The sequence below is a fragment of the Cervus elaphus genome, chromosome X, assembly GCF_910594005.1.
Source record: "Cervus elaphus chromosome X, mCerEla1.1, whole genome shotgun sequence".
Lineage (NCBI taxonomy): Eukaryota > Metazoa > Chordata > Mammalia > Artiodactyla > Cervidae > Cervus > Cervus elaphus.
The window spans coordinates 102,755,288-102,770,970 of NC_057848.1; positions in this window are offsets into that span (position 1 = coordinate 102,755,288).

The following is a 15,683-nucleotide window of genomic DNA, read 5'->3' on the forward strand; positions in this document are numbered from 1 at the left end:
TAAGTTTGACTACAGATATTCTGAAAACCCAAGATAAAGTGGTGCTGTGTGCCTCTGTATTAGTCATGGTTCTCCAGAGAAACAGAACCTGTAGGAAAGAATATATATATGTATGTATGTATAAAATTAGAGAATGACTGAGAGACAAGGAATTGACTCACATGATTATGGAAACTGGCAAGTCTAAATCTGTAGTATGAGCTGATAGGCTCAAGATCTAAAAGAGTTGACATTGCAAACCCAGTGTGAAGGCCAGGAGCTTGGAAAACCAGGAAAGCTAATAGTGCAGGTAAAGGCAGTCAGAGAATTTCCTTTTTCCTGGGGAAGACAGTCTTGTTCAATTCAGGACTTCAGCTGATTGGAACATGCCCACTCTAATTATAGAGGGCAATCTGATAACTCAAAATTCATAGTTTAATGTTAAGCTCATCCAAAAATACCTCAAATTTGACACATACATTTAAATATAATGATTTTATTGATCAGTATGTACAAATTCAATTAATTCGCTGTGATGTTTTCAAAAAGCACCTTACCTTCATCCTTAGGTGTACCTGATATCACTGAACACAGAGCCCTTTTGTGCCAAAGTCTCTAGTGACGAAACTTCTAGCCCATGGCTGCTTTAACCAATAGAATGTAGCAGAAGTGACGCTGTGCCAGTTCTGAGACTAAAGATTAAGACAACATTTCTCAAATTTGGCATTATTGACTTTTGAGTTTGAATAATTCTTTGCTGTGTGAGGCTGTGCTGTACACAATAGGCTGTTTAATAGTATCCTTTGCATCTACTAGCTAGGTACCAGTTGTATCTTCCCTCCCACATACACTTCTGACAACTAAATATATTGTCAGACATAACCAAATATCCTCTGGTATATGGGGGAAAAAAAGCAGCTGAGACCCACTGATTTTAAAAGATGAGCGGGTTCTTATTTCTAAATCTTGGAACACTCATTTTTGGAATGTACCCTCCGGGGACATCCAGCCTCCATGTGAAAGATCTGACTACCTTGAAATAACCATGCTATGAGGAAGACCATGTATGGAGGTAAATGCTGACTGAGCCTCAGCTATTTCAGCCATTTCAGCTGAGGTGCCAGACACATATATGAGGAAGTCATCATGGACAGTCAGCCAGTAAAATTTTTAGATGACTCCAGCCACTACTGTCATTTGACTGCAGCCACCTGAAAGACTCCAAATGAGAACCACTCAGAGGAACTAAAGAGCCTCTTGATGAAGGTGAAAGAGGAGAGTGAAAAAGCTGGCTTAGAACTTAACATTCAAAAAGTTAAGATCATGGCATCTGGTCCCATCATTTCATGGCAAATAGATAGGGAAACAATGGAAACAGTGGCAGACTTTATTTTCTTGAGCTCCAAAATCACTGTGGATGGTGACTACAGCCATGAAATTAAAAGACACTTGCTCTTTGGAAGAAAAGTTATGACAAACCTAGACAGCATACTGAAAAGCAGAGACATCTCTTTGTTGACATAAGTCTGTATAGTCAAAGCTCTGGCTTTTCCAGTAGTCATATACAGATGTGAGAGCTGGACCATAAAGAAGGCTGAGCACCAAAGAATTGATGCTTTCAAACTAGTGCTAGAGAAGACTCTTGAGAGTCCCATGGATGGTAAGGAGACCAAATCAGTCAATCCTAAAGGAAATCAATCCTGAATATTTTTTTGGAAGGACTGATGCTAAAGCTCCAATACTTTGGCCATCTGATGTGAAAAGCTGACTCATTGGAAAAGACCCTGATGCTGCGAAAGTTTAAAGGTTGGAGAAGAACGGGGCAAAAGAGGCTAAGATGGTTGGATGGCATCATTGACTCAAAGGATATGAGTTTGAGCCCACTCCGGGAGATGGTGAAAGACAGGGAAGCTTGGCATGCTTCAGTCCATGGGGTCGCAAAATGTCAGACACGACTGAGAGACAATTAAATAAATCATTCATACTTAACGATATTGTTTATACTGAACAACAACAACAGGTGATCTCTGTGAACTAATAGAAACTTCATAAATAATAATAAATATTTACTTTATGCTATTAAGTTTGGGGATAGTTTGTCATAAAATAAAAAACAGATGGGACATCAATTATCAAAGGAAAAATGCAAGAACATTTTTAAGACAAAAATTCCAGATTTAAATGACCTATCATTATGAATTAAAAATGAAAAATGTCAGAAAACATCATCTGGAAATTTTAGAATATTGTGGATTAAAAGAACTGCTTAAAAGTTTACACTTTTCATTTTCTCTCCCTTCCTTGTCTCCTTACACATTTCTGGCTTTTGTGCAGGTGCATACATACATGCATGCCTATTTGCATAAGCACACACGTGTGTGTATTAACAGTCAGTTCACATACAAAGGAGAATAAGAATGACAAAGGACTTTTCAACAACAATGGAAGCTGGAAAATAATGAATCATGACTTCAAAATTATTAAAGTAACTTACAAATTGTCACTTTTGCAATATGCGGTACTATATGTAGAAAGCCCCAAAGACGCCAGCAAAAATATGTTTATAATTAATTAAGAATCCATTAAAGTCAAAGGATACAGTATTAATATACAAAAGTCTCTTGTGTTTCTACACACTAATAAAAATTATCAGAAAGAGAAATTAGTAAAATAATTTTACTTACAATTGTATCAAAAAGAATAAATTTAACCAAGGAGTTGAAATACCTATACTCAAAACAACTATAAGATATTGATGAAAGAAATTGAAGACAGCACAAATAACTGGAAAGATATATCATGTTAAAAGACTGGAAGAATTAATAATGTTCCAATATTCATACTATCAAAAGCAATCTACAGATTCAGTGAAATCTCTATCAATATACCAAGTGCACATTTCACAGATCTGGAACAAATAATCCTAAAATTTGCATGGAACCACAAGGGTTACATAAATGATTTTAATAATCATATTATTTAAATAAAAAAACTTAAATGTAAGGATTGAAACCATAAAACTTCTAAAAGGAAGTACACTCTTTAACATCAGTCTTAGTTATTTTGTTTTATGTGGGGGAGGATCTGTCTCCTCTGACAAGAGCTACAAAACCAAATATAAATGGCCCACATCAAACTAAAAAGCTTTTGTAAAACAAATGAAATTATAGTGAAACAAAATGACAACTTAATTAGTGTTCAAAAATGTTTACAAAGGATATATTTTATAAAGGTTTATATGCAAAATATATTAAAAACTCATTCAACTCAATATCAATAAAACCCAAACAATTCAATTGGAAAATGGACAGAAGGTCTGAATAGACATTTTTTCCAAGGAAGACATACAGATTGCCAACAGATACATGAAAATGCTGAACATCCCTAATTACAGGGAAATGCAAACCAAAGCCACTAGGTATACCCTGATACTTGTCAGAATGGCTATTATCAAAAGGGCAACAACAACAAAAACAATCTTTAGGAAGCTATGGAGAAAAGAAAACCCTCGTACACCTGTGAAAGGAAGCCCTAGTATAACTTTGATAGAAATATAAATTAGTGAAACTTCCTCTAAAAGTTGAAAACAGAGCTACCATATCATACAGCAATTCCACTTCTGATATTTAGCAGAAAAAAATCAAAACACTAATTCAAAAATATATATGCACCTACGTGTACATTGCAACAATATTTATAGTGGCCAAAATATGGAAACACCTAAGTGTCTATCAGTGGATGAATGGATGAATTCCACGTGGAATGTTATTCAGCCATAGAAAAGAAGGCTTCCTGGAGACTCAGACAATAAAGAATCTGCCTGCAATTCAGGAGATCCAGGTTTGATCTCTGGGTTGGGAAGATCCCCTGGAGAAGAGAATGACAACCCGCTCCAGTATTCTTGTTTGGAGAATCCCATGAACAGAGACGTCCCACTGGCTACCATCTATGGGGTTGCAGAGTAGGGCACAACTGAGTGACATGACTTGACTTGATAAGAAAGAAGGAAATCGTGCCAATTGTAACAACATAGATAAATCAAGACGACATTATACTGAGTGAAATGTCAGACAGAAAAAGAGTTACCATATAATCTCTCTTATTTTGGAAGGAAAAAACTTAAAAAAAACAGCAAGTTCATAGATACAGAGAACAGATTTGTAGTTTTAAGAGGTTGGGGGGGGTAGTGATAGGGGAAGATGGGAGAAATGGCTAATCTTTTTAGTTTAGTTTAAATAAATTGAATAGAAATTTTAAAAACAAGGCACTTATTTTAATTTTTTTCCATCTTTTGTATATTATGAACAAAGCTGTTCTAAATATTCATATACATATTTTTCACTGAACATAGGCTTTTATTTCTTTGGGACAAATGCTCAAAATTGTGATTGTTGGGTTCTATGGTGGTTGCATGTTTAATTTTTTAAGAAATTGACAAACTGTTTTTCAGAGTGGATCTACCATTTTACATTCCCACCAGCAAAATATGGGTTATCCAGTTTGTCCACATTCTTCCAAGAATTTGATGTTGTCACTGTTTTATTAAGGCCAACGTGACATGCAACCAGTGATACTGCATTGTAGTTTTATTTATTTATTTATTTATTTTTTATTAGTTGGAGGCTAATTACTTCACAACATTTCAGTGGGTTTTGTTATACATTGATATGAATCAGCCATAGATTTACACGTATTCCCCATCCCAATCCCCCCCTCCCACCTCCCTCTCCACCCGATTCCTCTGAGTCTTCCCAATGCACTAGGCCCGAGCACTTGTCTCATGCATCCAGCCTGGGCTAGTGATCTGTTTCACCATAGATAATATACATGCTGTTCTTTCGAAACATCCCACCCTCACCTTCTCCCACAGAGTTCAAAAGTCTGTTCTGTACTTCTGTGTCTCTTTTTCTGTTTTGCATATAGGGTTATCATTACCATCTTTCTAAATTCCATATATATGTGTTAGTATGCTGTAATGTTCTTTATCTTTCTGGCTTACTTCACTCTGTATAATAGGCTCCAGTTTCATCCACCTCATTAGAACTGATTCAAATGAATCCTTTTTAATGGCTGAGTAATATTCCATGGTGTATATGTACCACAGCTTCCTTATCCATTCATCTGCTGATGGGCATCTAGGTTGCTTCCATGTCCTGGCTATTATAAACAGTGCTGCGATGAACATTGGGGTGCATGTGTCTCTTTCAGATCTGGTTTCCTCAGTGTGTATGCCCAGAAGTGGTATTGCTGGGTCATATGGCAGTTCTATTTCCAGTTTTTCAAGAAATCTCCACACTGTTTTCCATAGTGGCTGTACTAGTTTGCATTCCCACCAACAGTGTAAGAAGGTTGCCCTTTTCTCCACACCTTCTCCAGCATTTATTGGATAGCAGCCATCCTGACTGGAATGTAATGGTACCTCATTGTGGTTTTGATTTGCATTTCTCTGATAATGAGTGACGTTGAGCATCGTTTCATGTGTTTATTAGACATGTTCATATGTCTTCTTTGGAGAAATGTCTGTTTAGTTCTTTGGCCCATTTTTTCATTGGGTCATTTATTTTTCTGGAATTGAGCTGCAGGAGTTGCTTGTATATTTTTGAGATTAATCCTTTGTCTGTTGCTTCATTTGCTATTATTTTCTCCCAATCTGAGGGCTGTCTTTTCACCTTGCTTATAGTTTCCTTTGGTGTGCAAAAGCTTTTAAGTTTCATTAGGTCCCATTTGTTTATTTTTGCTTTTATTTCCAATATTCTGGGAGGTGGGTCATAGAGGATCCTGCTGTGATTTATGTCGGAGGGTGTTTTCCCTATATTCTCCTCTAGGAGTTTTATAGTTTCTGGTCATACATTTAGATCTTTAATCCATTTTGAGTTTATTTTTTTGTATGGTGTTAGAAAGTGTTCTAGTTTCATTCTTTTACAAGTGGTTGACCAGTTTTCCCAGCACCACTTGTTAAAGAGGTTGTCTTTTTTCCATTGTATATCCTTGCCTCCTTTGTCAAAGATAAGGTGTCCATAGGTTTGTGGATTTATCTCTGGGCTTTCTATTCTCTTCCATTTATCAACATTTCTGTCTTTGTGCCAGTACCATACTGTCTTGATGACTGTGGCTTTGTAGTAGAGTCTGAAGTCAGGCAGGTTGATTCCTCCAGTTCCATTTTTCTTTCTCAAGATTACTTTGGGTATTCGAGGTTTTTTGTATTTCCATACAAATTGTGAAATTATTTGTTCTAGTTCTGTGAAAAATACCATTGGTAGCTTGATAGGGATTGCATTGAAGCTATAGATTCCTTTGGGTAGTATACTCATTTTCACAATATTGATTCTTCCAGTCCATGAACACGGTATGTTTCTCCATCTATTTGTGCCCTCTTTGATTTCTTTCATCAGTGTTTTATAGTTTTCTATGTATAGGTTTTTTGTTTCTTTAGGTAGATATACTCCTAAGTATTTTATTCTTTTTGTTGCAATGGTGAATGGTATTGTTTCCATAATTTCTCTTTCTGTTTTCTCATTGTTAGTGTATAGGAATGCAAGGGATTTCTGTGTGTTAATTTTATATCCTGCAACTTTACTATATTCATTGATTAGCTCTAGTAATTTTCTGGTAGAGTCTTTAGGGTTTTCTATGTGAGGATCATGTCATCTGCAAACAGCGAGAGTTTCACTTCTTCTTTTCCTATCTGGATTCCTTTTACTTCTTTTTCTGCTCTGATTGCTGTGGCCAAAACTTCCAACACTATGTTGAATAGTAGTGGTGAGAGTGGGAACCCTTGTCTTGTTCCTGATTTCGGGGGAAATGCTTTCAATTTTTCACCATTGAGGGTGATGCTTGCTGTGGGTTTGTCATATATAGCTTTTATTATGTTGAGGTATGTTCCTTCTATTCCTGCTTTCTGGAGAGTTTTAATCATAAATGGGTGTTGAGTTTTGTCAAGGGCTTTTTCTGCATCTATTGAGATAATCATATGGTTTTTATCTTCCAATTTGTTAATGTGGTGTATTACATTGATTGATTTGTGGATATTAAAGAATCCTTGCATTCCTGGGATAAAGCCCATTTGGTCATGGTGTATGATTTTTTTAATATGTTGTTGGATTCTGTTTGCTAGAATTGTGTTAAGGATTTTTGCATCTATGTTCATCAGTGATATTGGCCTGTAGTTTTCTTTTCTTGTGGCATCTTTGTCTGATTTTGGAATTAGGGTGATGGTGGCCTCATAGAATGAGTTTGGAAGTTTACCTTCATCTGCAATTTTCTGGAAGAGTTTAAGTAAGATATGTGTTAGCTCTTCTCTAAATTTTTGGTAGAATTCAGCTGTGAAGCCATCTGGGCCTGGGCTTTTGTTTGCTGGAAGATTTTTGATTACAGTTTCGATTTCCTTGCTTGTGATGGGTCTGTTAAGATCTATTTCTTCCTGGTTCAGTTTTGGAAAGTTATACTTTTCTAAGAATTTGTCCATTTCTTCCAAGTTGTCCATTTTATTGGCATATAGCTGCTGGTAGTAGTCTCTTATGATCCTTTGTATTTCAGTGTTGTCTGTTGTGATCTCTCCATTTTCATTTCTAATTTTGTTAATTTGGTTCTTCTCTGTTTCTTAATGAGTCTTGCTAATGGTTTGTCAATTTTGTTTATTTTTTCAAAAAACCAGCTTTTAGCTTTGTTAATTTTTGCTATGGTCTCTTTTGCTTCTTTTGCATTTATTTCTGCCATAATTTTTAAGATTTCTTTCCTTTTAGTAACCCTGGGGTTCTTCATTTCTTCCTTTTCTAGTTGCTTTATGTGTAGAGTTAGGTTATTTATTTGACTTTTTTCTTGTTTCTTGAGGTAAGCATGTATTGCTATGATTCTTCCCTTTAGCACTGCTTTTACAGCGTCCCATAGGTTTTGGGTTGCTGTGTTTTCATTTTCATTCATTTCTATGCATATTTTGATTTCTTTTTTGATTTCTTCTATGATTTGTTGATTATTCAAAAGCCTGTTATTTAGCCTCCATATGTTTGAATTTTTAATAGTTTTTTTTCCCCTGTAATTGAGATCTTACTGCATTGTGGTCAGAAAAGATGACTGGAATGATTGAGATAGTATTTTAATATAGTGTTCAAGTCTAGCATTTTCTATTTACAACAAATAAATATTTCCCCTTCCCAACTCATAAACTAAATGATCAGTACTAAAAGCTCCAGTACTTTGGCCACCTGATGTGAAGTGGCAGCTCACTGTTAAAGACCCTGATGCTGAGAAGGATTGAAGGCAGGAGGAGAAGGGGACGACAGAGGATGTGCTGATTGGATGGTATCACCAACTCAATGGAAATGAGTTTGAGCAAGTTCCAAGAGTTGGTGATGGACAGTGAAGCCTGGTATGCTGCAGTCCATGGGGTCGAAAGGGTTGAACACAACTGAGTGACTGAGCTGAAATGAGACCTTTCTCCAAAGAAAACATAGAGATTGTTAACAGGCAGATAAAGAAATTCTGAGCATCACTAACTATGAGAGAAACACAAATCTAAACCACAATGAGCTATTGCCAAACACTCACCAGCATTGCTGTCATCAAAAACCTACAAATAGTAAATGTTAGAGAGAAGGGAACTTTTCCTACACTGTTTACATTGTGGGAGTGTAAATTGATATAACCACAATGGGAAAAAGTATGGAGGTTGCTTCAAAAACTAAAAATAGAGCTACCATATAATTCAGCTCTCTTATGATTAGGTGTATATCCAGAAAAGATGAAAACTCTAATTTGGAAAGATACATGCACTCTAGTGTTCATAGCTTCACTATTTACAACAATCAAGACATGCAAATAACTCAGGTGCCCATCAACAATTGGCTTAAGAAGATCATACATGGAATATTTCTATGCTACAAAAAAGAATGAAATATTTCCATTTGCAGCAACATGGATGGACCTAAAGTATAAAATGTTATATGATATGTCTTGTATGTTGAATCTAAAATATAATGCAAATGAATCTGTACACAAAAGAGAAACAGACTCACAAATATAACAAAGCAAACTTATGGCTATCAGAGTACAAAGAGGGTATAAATTAGGAACATGAAGTTCAGTTCAGTCCAGTTCAGTCCAGTTCAGTCTCTCAGTCATGTCCGACTCTTTGCAACCCCATGAATCGCAGCATGCCAGGCCTCCCTGTTCATCACCAACTCCTGGAGTTTACTCAAACGCATGTCCGCCGAGTCAGTGATGCCATCCAGTCATCTCATCCTCTGTCGTCCCCTTCTCCTCCTGCCCCCAATCCCTCCCAGCATAAGGGACTTTTGCAAGGAGTCAACTTTTCGCATCAGGTGGCCATAGTATTGGAGTTTCAGCTTCAGCATCAGTCCTTCCAATGAACACCCAGGACTTATCTCCTTTAGGATGGACTAGTTGGATCGCCTTGCAGTCCAAGAGACTCTCAAGAGTCTTCACCAACAACACAGTTCAAAAGCATCAATTCTATGGTGCTCAGCTTCCTTCACAGTCCAACTCTCACATTCATACATGACCACTGGAAAAACCATAGCCTTGACCAAATGGACCTTTGTTGGCAAAGTAATGTCTCTGCTTTTTAATATGCTATCTAGGTTGGTCATAACTTTCCTTCCAAGGAGTAAGCATCTTTTAATTTCAGGGCTGCAATCACCATCTGCACTGATTTTGGAGCCCCAAAAAATAAAGTCAGCCACTGTTTCCACTGTTTCCCCATCTATTTCCAATGAAGTGATGGGAACAGATGCCATGATCTTAGTTTTCTGAATGTTGAGTTTGAAGCCAACTTTTTCACTCTCCTCTTTCACTTTCATCAAGAGGCTTTTTAGTTCCTCTTCACTTTCTACTATAAGGGTGGTGTCATCTGCATATCTGACATTATTGATATTCCTCCTGGCAATTTTGATTCCAGCTTGTGCTTCTTCCAGCCCAGTGTTTCTCATGATGTACTCTGCATATAAGTTAAATATACAGCCTTGATGTACTCCTTTTCCTATTTGGAACCAGGCTGTTGTTCCATGTCCAGTTCTAACTGTTGCTTCCTGACCTGCATACAGGTTTCTCAAGAGGCAGGTCAGGTGGTCTGGTATTCCGAGCTCTTGAAAAATTTTCCACAGTTTATTGTGATCCACACAGTCAAAGGCTTTGGCATAGTCAATAAAACAGAAATATATGTTTTTCTGGAACTCTCTTGCTTTTTCAATGATCCAGCGGATGTTGGCAATTTGATCTCTGGTTCCTCTGCCTTTTCTAAAACCAGCTTGAACATTATGGTTCATGTATTGCTGAAGCCTGGCTTGGAGAATTTTGAGCATTACTTTACTAGCGTGTGAGATGAGAGCAATTGTGCAGTAGTTTGAGCATTCTTTGGGATTGCCTTTCTTTGGGATTGGAATGAAAACTGACATTTTCCAGTTCTGTGGCCATTGCTGAGTTTTCCAAATTTGTTGGCATGTTGAGTGAAGCACTTTCACAGCATCATCTTTCAGAATTTGAAATAGCTCAACTGGAATTCCATCACCTCCACTTGCTTTGTTTATAGTGATGCTTTCTAAGGCCCACTTGACTTCACATTCCAGGATGTCTGGCTCTAGGTGAGTGATCACACTATCGTGATTATCTGGGTCTTGAAGATCAATCTTTTTAACCACTCCCCAAACCTCTCCAATTTATCTTAAGTGACTTCAAAGTATTTTTTAAAAATTCTGGCTTAAGGGCGGGGGGGGGGGGGGGGAAAGCCCTCTTAGTAGAAACTTGCATTTCTCCTCCTGTGCCTTGGAGATGTAAATTTTCCACCTGGTCTTCTTCAGTAACATTTACCTTGGACGTTTTTAAAAGGCAAATTTCAGGAAAGTGACTGTTACTGAAAGAAAAAACAAAAGGAGGATAGGTCGTTTTGAACTTAACTTGTTAGAACAAATAAAGATCTTATGTATCTTCTCTGTAAATATTGTAAAAGTGATTTAGCCATCTAAACATGTGACAGTGATTTGCTTCATCTACCAGAAACCTAATTTGAATTAGACCTCTTTTGTAATCAATGGGTTTTATGTAATTGTACCTGATTCATGGCTGAAGTTTGGATTGGGAACTCTGAAATCTCTGTGTCTGTATGTTTGTAGGTCTATACTCATGTGTTTGTGTCTGTGTGTGGCAGATGTGTGGTATTGCCAAAGTTAATTTGTAAAAGAGCTTTATTTAGTTGGCTTAAAGAAAATTGAGTGTGCATGGTAGTACACATGCCAGTGCTACTCTCAATTCATCACACCTTCTCTTCCCCATTCTGTGTCCACGAGTCTGTTCTCTATGTTCATGTTTCTATTCCTGCCCTACAAAATGCTTAATCAGTATAATTTTTCTAGATTCCATATATGAGTGCTAATAGACAATATTTGTCTTTCTCTTTCTGACTTCACTCTGTAAAATAGATAGCTAGTGGGAGGCTGCATAAGGAGCTCAGCTCTGCTCTGTTATAAGCTAAAGGGGTGGGATGGGGGGCAGTTGGAAAGAGGCTCAAAGGGAGGATATATATGTATACATGTAGCTGATTTATGTTGTTTTATAGCAGAAACTAACACAACATAGTAAAGCAATTATACTCCAACCTAGATAGCATATTAAAAAGCAGAGACATTACTTTGCAAACAAAGGTCTGTCTAGTCAAGGGTATGTTTTTTCCAGTGGTCATGTATGGGTGTGAGAGTTGGACTGTGAAGAAAACTGAGCACCAAAGAATTAATGTTTTTGAACTGTGGTGTTGGAGAAGACTCTTGAGAGTCCCTTGGACTGCAAGGAGATCCAACCAGTCCATCCTAAAGGAGATCAGTCCTGGGTGTTCATTGGAAGGACTGATGCTGAAGCTGAAACTCCAATACTTTGGCCACCTCATGTGAAGAGTTGACTCATTGGAAAAGACCCTGATGCTGGGAGGGATTGGGGGCAGGAGGAGAAGGGGACAACAGAGGATGAGATGGCTGGATGGCATCACCAACTCGATGGGCATGCGTTTGAGTAAACTCTAGGAGTTTGTGATGGACAGGGAGTCCTGGCGTGCTGCGATTCATTGGGTGGCAAAGAGTCAGACATGACTGAGCGACTGAACTGAACTGAATTGAAAAAAGATTGATAGGTTTGAATTGTTTCTTTTTATTTTTAATTAGAATATAATTGCTTTACAGTATTGTGTTGGCTTCTGCCATACAGTAATGTGAATTAGCCACAAGTACACATACATCCCCTCCCACCTGAACCTCCTCTTCACCCCATCCAACCCCACTAGGTGGTAAAAGAGCACCGGGTTGAGCTCCCTGTGCCTATACAGCAGCTTCTTACTGGCTATCTATTTTACCCACAGTAGTGTATATACATCCATGCTACTCTCTCAATTTGTCCAACTCTCTCCTTTCCTTCACCAGGGCTTCCTTGGTGGCTCAGTTAATAAAGAATTTGCCTGCAATGCAGAAGATCTAGGTTCAATCCCTGGGTCAGGAAGAACCCCTGGAGAAGGGAATGGTAACCCACTCTAATATTCTTTCCTGGAGGATTCCATGGACAGAGAGGCCTGATGGTCTACAGTCCATGGGGTTGCAAAGAGTTGGACATGACTGAAGGACTATTGCTTGATTTCTTTCTCCTTCACCCATTGTGTCCAATGTCTGTATTCTATGTCTGTGTTTCTATTCCTACTCTGCAAATTGGTTCATTAGTACCACTTTTCTAGATTCCATGTATATGCATTAATATACAAAATTTGTTTTTCTCTTTCTGATTTACTTCATTTTTTATAACAAGCTCTAGGTTTATCCACCTCACTAGAACTGACTGAAATGCATTCCTTTTTTATGGCTGAGTAATATTCCATTGTGTATATGTACCACATTATCTTTATCCATTCATCTGTCGATGTACATCTAGGTTGCTTCCATGTCCTAGTTATTGTAAATAGTGCTGCAATGAGTTTTGGGAATGCATCTTTCTCAATTATGGTTTTCTCAGGGTATGTGCCTAGTAATAGGATTGTTGATTCATGTGGTAATTTTATCCCTAGTTTTTTAAGGAATCTCCATACTGTTCTCCATAGTGGCTGTATCAATTTGCATTCCCACCAATAGTGCAAGAGAGCTCTCTCTTCTCCACACCCTCTCCAGCACTTATTGTGTAGATTTTTGATAATGGCCATCATGACTGGTGTGAGGTGATTTCTCATTGTAGTTTTGATTTGCATTTCTCTAATAATGAGCACTGTTGAGCATCCTTTCATGTGCTTATTGGTCTTCTATGTGTCTCCTCTGGAGAGCTGTCTGTTTTAGGTCTTCCTCCCAGTTTTTCATAGGGTTGTTTGTTTTTCTGGTATTGAGCTGTGTATTTTGCAGATTAAACCTTTGTCAGTAATTTCATTTGCTGTTATTTTCTCCCATTCTGATATTGTCTTTTCATCTTGTTTATAACTTCCTTTGCTGTGCAAAAGCTTTTAAGCTTAATTAGATCCCACTTGTTTATTTTTGTTTTTATTTCCACTACTTTATGAGCTGAGTCAAAGAGTATCTTGCTGTGATGTATGTCAAAGAGTATACTGTCTATAGTTTCAGACAGCAGTATTTAATTCTCCAAAGAGTTGGGTGACCACCTAAATGACATACCCATCCACCTATGCTGGGATATTTTTCTTTCCCTCCTGGTTACATTTAGCTTAAGGGAGAAGACCAAAAAAATTTTCTATGTAATGCTGAAGATTAGCTATGGTCACAAGTTTAGTCTGACTAGTGGCCTCTTATATTGGAAATCCATTGTTGAAAACAAGAAAATTTAACTTTTTTATTTAATCATGGCCCTAAGTTTGGCTTTTGACCTGAAGAAGACCCATCTCAGGTGGTCCTGTTTCTAAAGGTAACTGTTTAATAGTCTCTTCAGAGTGGAAAGGCAATCCAGGCAGAGGATAACTAGAATAATCACTCAGATAAAAGGAGGATAGAGTGGATCTATTGTCTTTTGTTTGAGGTACTTTTTGTATCTTTAATCTTCCACTAGCTTTCCACAACAAATCCTTTAGTGAAGTTTAATGAGGTTATTTTGAAATTTTAAGACTTTGAGGTTTTGCATGCAAATTAGAATAGGTACAATTGTTTAAGATGAGTGCTGTCTAAAATTTTAATAATTTAAAAGTCATTCCAATTCAAAGGATAGCAATTGACAAGTAGGATCTTAATAGTAGCTCAGACCAATAAGCCCTTTCACAGCTTAACCAAGGCCACAAGTGGTGTACCACAAGAGAGTGAAAAGGATGCAGCTCTCACAAGATGCAGAAATTTCACTCCCAAAGTTAGTTTAAGATAGTAGAGATCTTTATCGTACAAGCAGAAACAACAAAAGTTGAGATGATAAAGGCCTCTTGCAGACTGAGTTCTCTTATGACAAACTCCTCTGATCCATAAGTTGTGTTCTCCAGACATGTGACAAGACAAAAGGAAAATCTAATTAGACCAATGGTTTTCTTCCTCATGACAAAGAACACAGAAGATAGATACAAAGGGAGTAAAAGGACCAACAAACCTAGTGTACCCTGCCAAATTTCAAACCAAGAGTTTCTTAATCCAAGGAGTTGGTCCTACAGATATTTTCTCCCACTAATCTAATTTTAGAAAAGATGAAAAACTTAACGCTGTTCCCAACAGACCCTGCAGACTCATTTCCAGGAGACTGACTGACATGGTAAGAATGCTTACCTTCTGCTGGCTTTCTCTAACTGTGTACACAAAAGGCAGTTTGGGACTGTCAAAAGAGCCCCATATTGACCACTTCAGAACAGGACTTCCTTTACTTCTCAAGTAAGTTGTTATTGTTCTCTTGCCAAGTCATGTCCAACTCTTTGAAATCCCATGGACTGCAGCATGCCATGCTTCTCTGTCCTCCACTACTTCCTGGAGTTTGCTCAAATTCATGTCCATTGAGTCGGTGATGCTATCTAACCATCTCATCCTCTGCCACCCCTTTCTTGCTTTCTTTTGCCTTCTATGTTTCCCAGCATCAGGTTTTTTCCAATGAGTCAGCTCTTCACATAAGATGGCCAAAGTATTGGAGCTTCAGCTTCAGCATCAGTCCTTCCAATGAATATTCAGGGTTGATTTCCTTTAGGATTAACTGGTTTGTTCTCATTGCAGTTCAAGGGACTCTCAAGAGTCTTTCCCAGCACCACAATTGGAAAGCATCAATTCTTTGGTGCTCAGCCTTCTTTATGGTCCAACTATCACATCCATACATGACTACTGGAAAAACCACAGCTTTGAATATATGGACCCTTGCCAGCAAAGTGGTCTCTGCTTTTTAATGCACTATCTAGGTTTGTCATAATTTTCCTTCCAAGGGACAAGGGTCTTTTAATTTCAAGGCTACAGTCACAATCTGGAGTGATTTTGGAGACCAAGAAAATAAAATCTGTCTCAAGTGAGTACTTGCGAGTATTACTTCTGTTCATATATAAACCCAGATGAGGCATTAGTCAGAGGTTATCTAGTGTCCTTCATTTCTCTATTTGAGAAACTCTATTCCTCATATTAATGTTTGTTGAAATAAAATTACTAATAATATTGTGTGGGGAACTAGTGTGCTGTTTGTGAACTTAACTACTCTAGGTGTCACTCTAGAGTCATTTCAGCTTTTTTGTATGTCTTGGCTTCCCTCTCCAGCAGTCTAAAATCACCATGGGT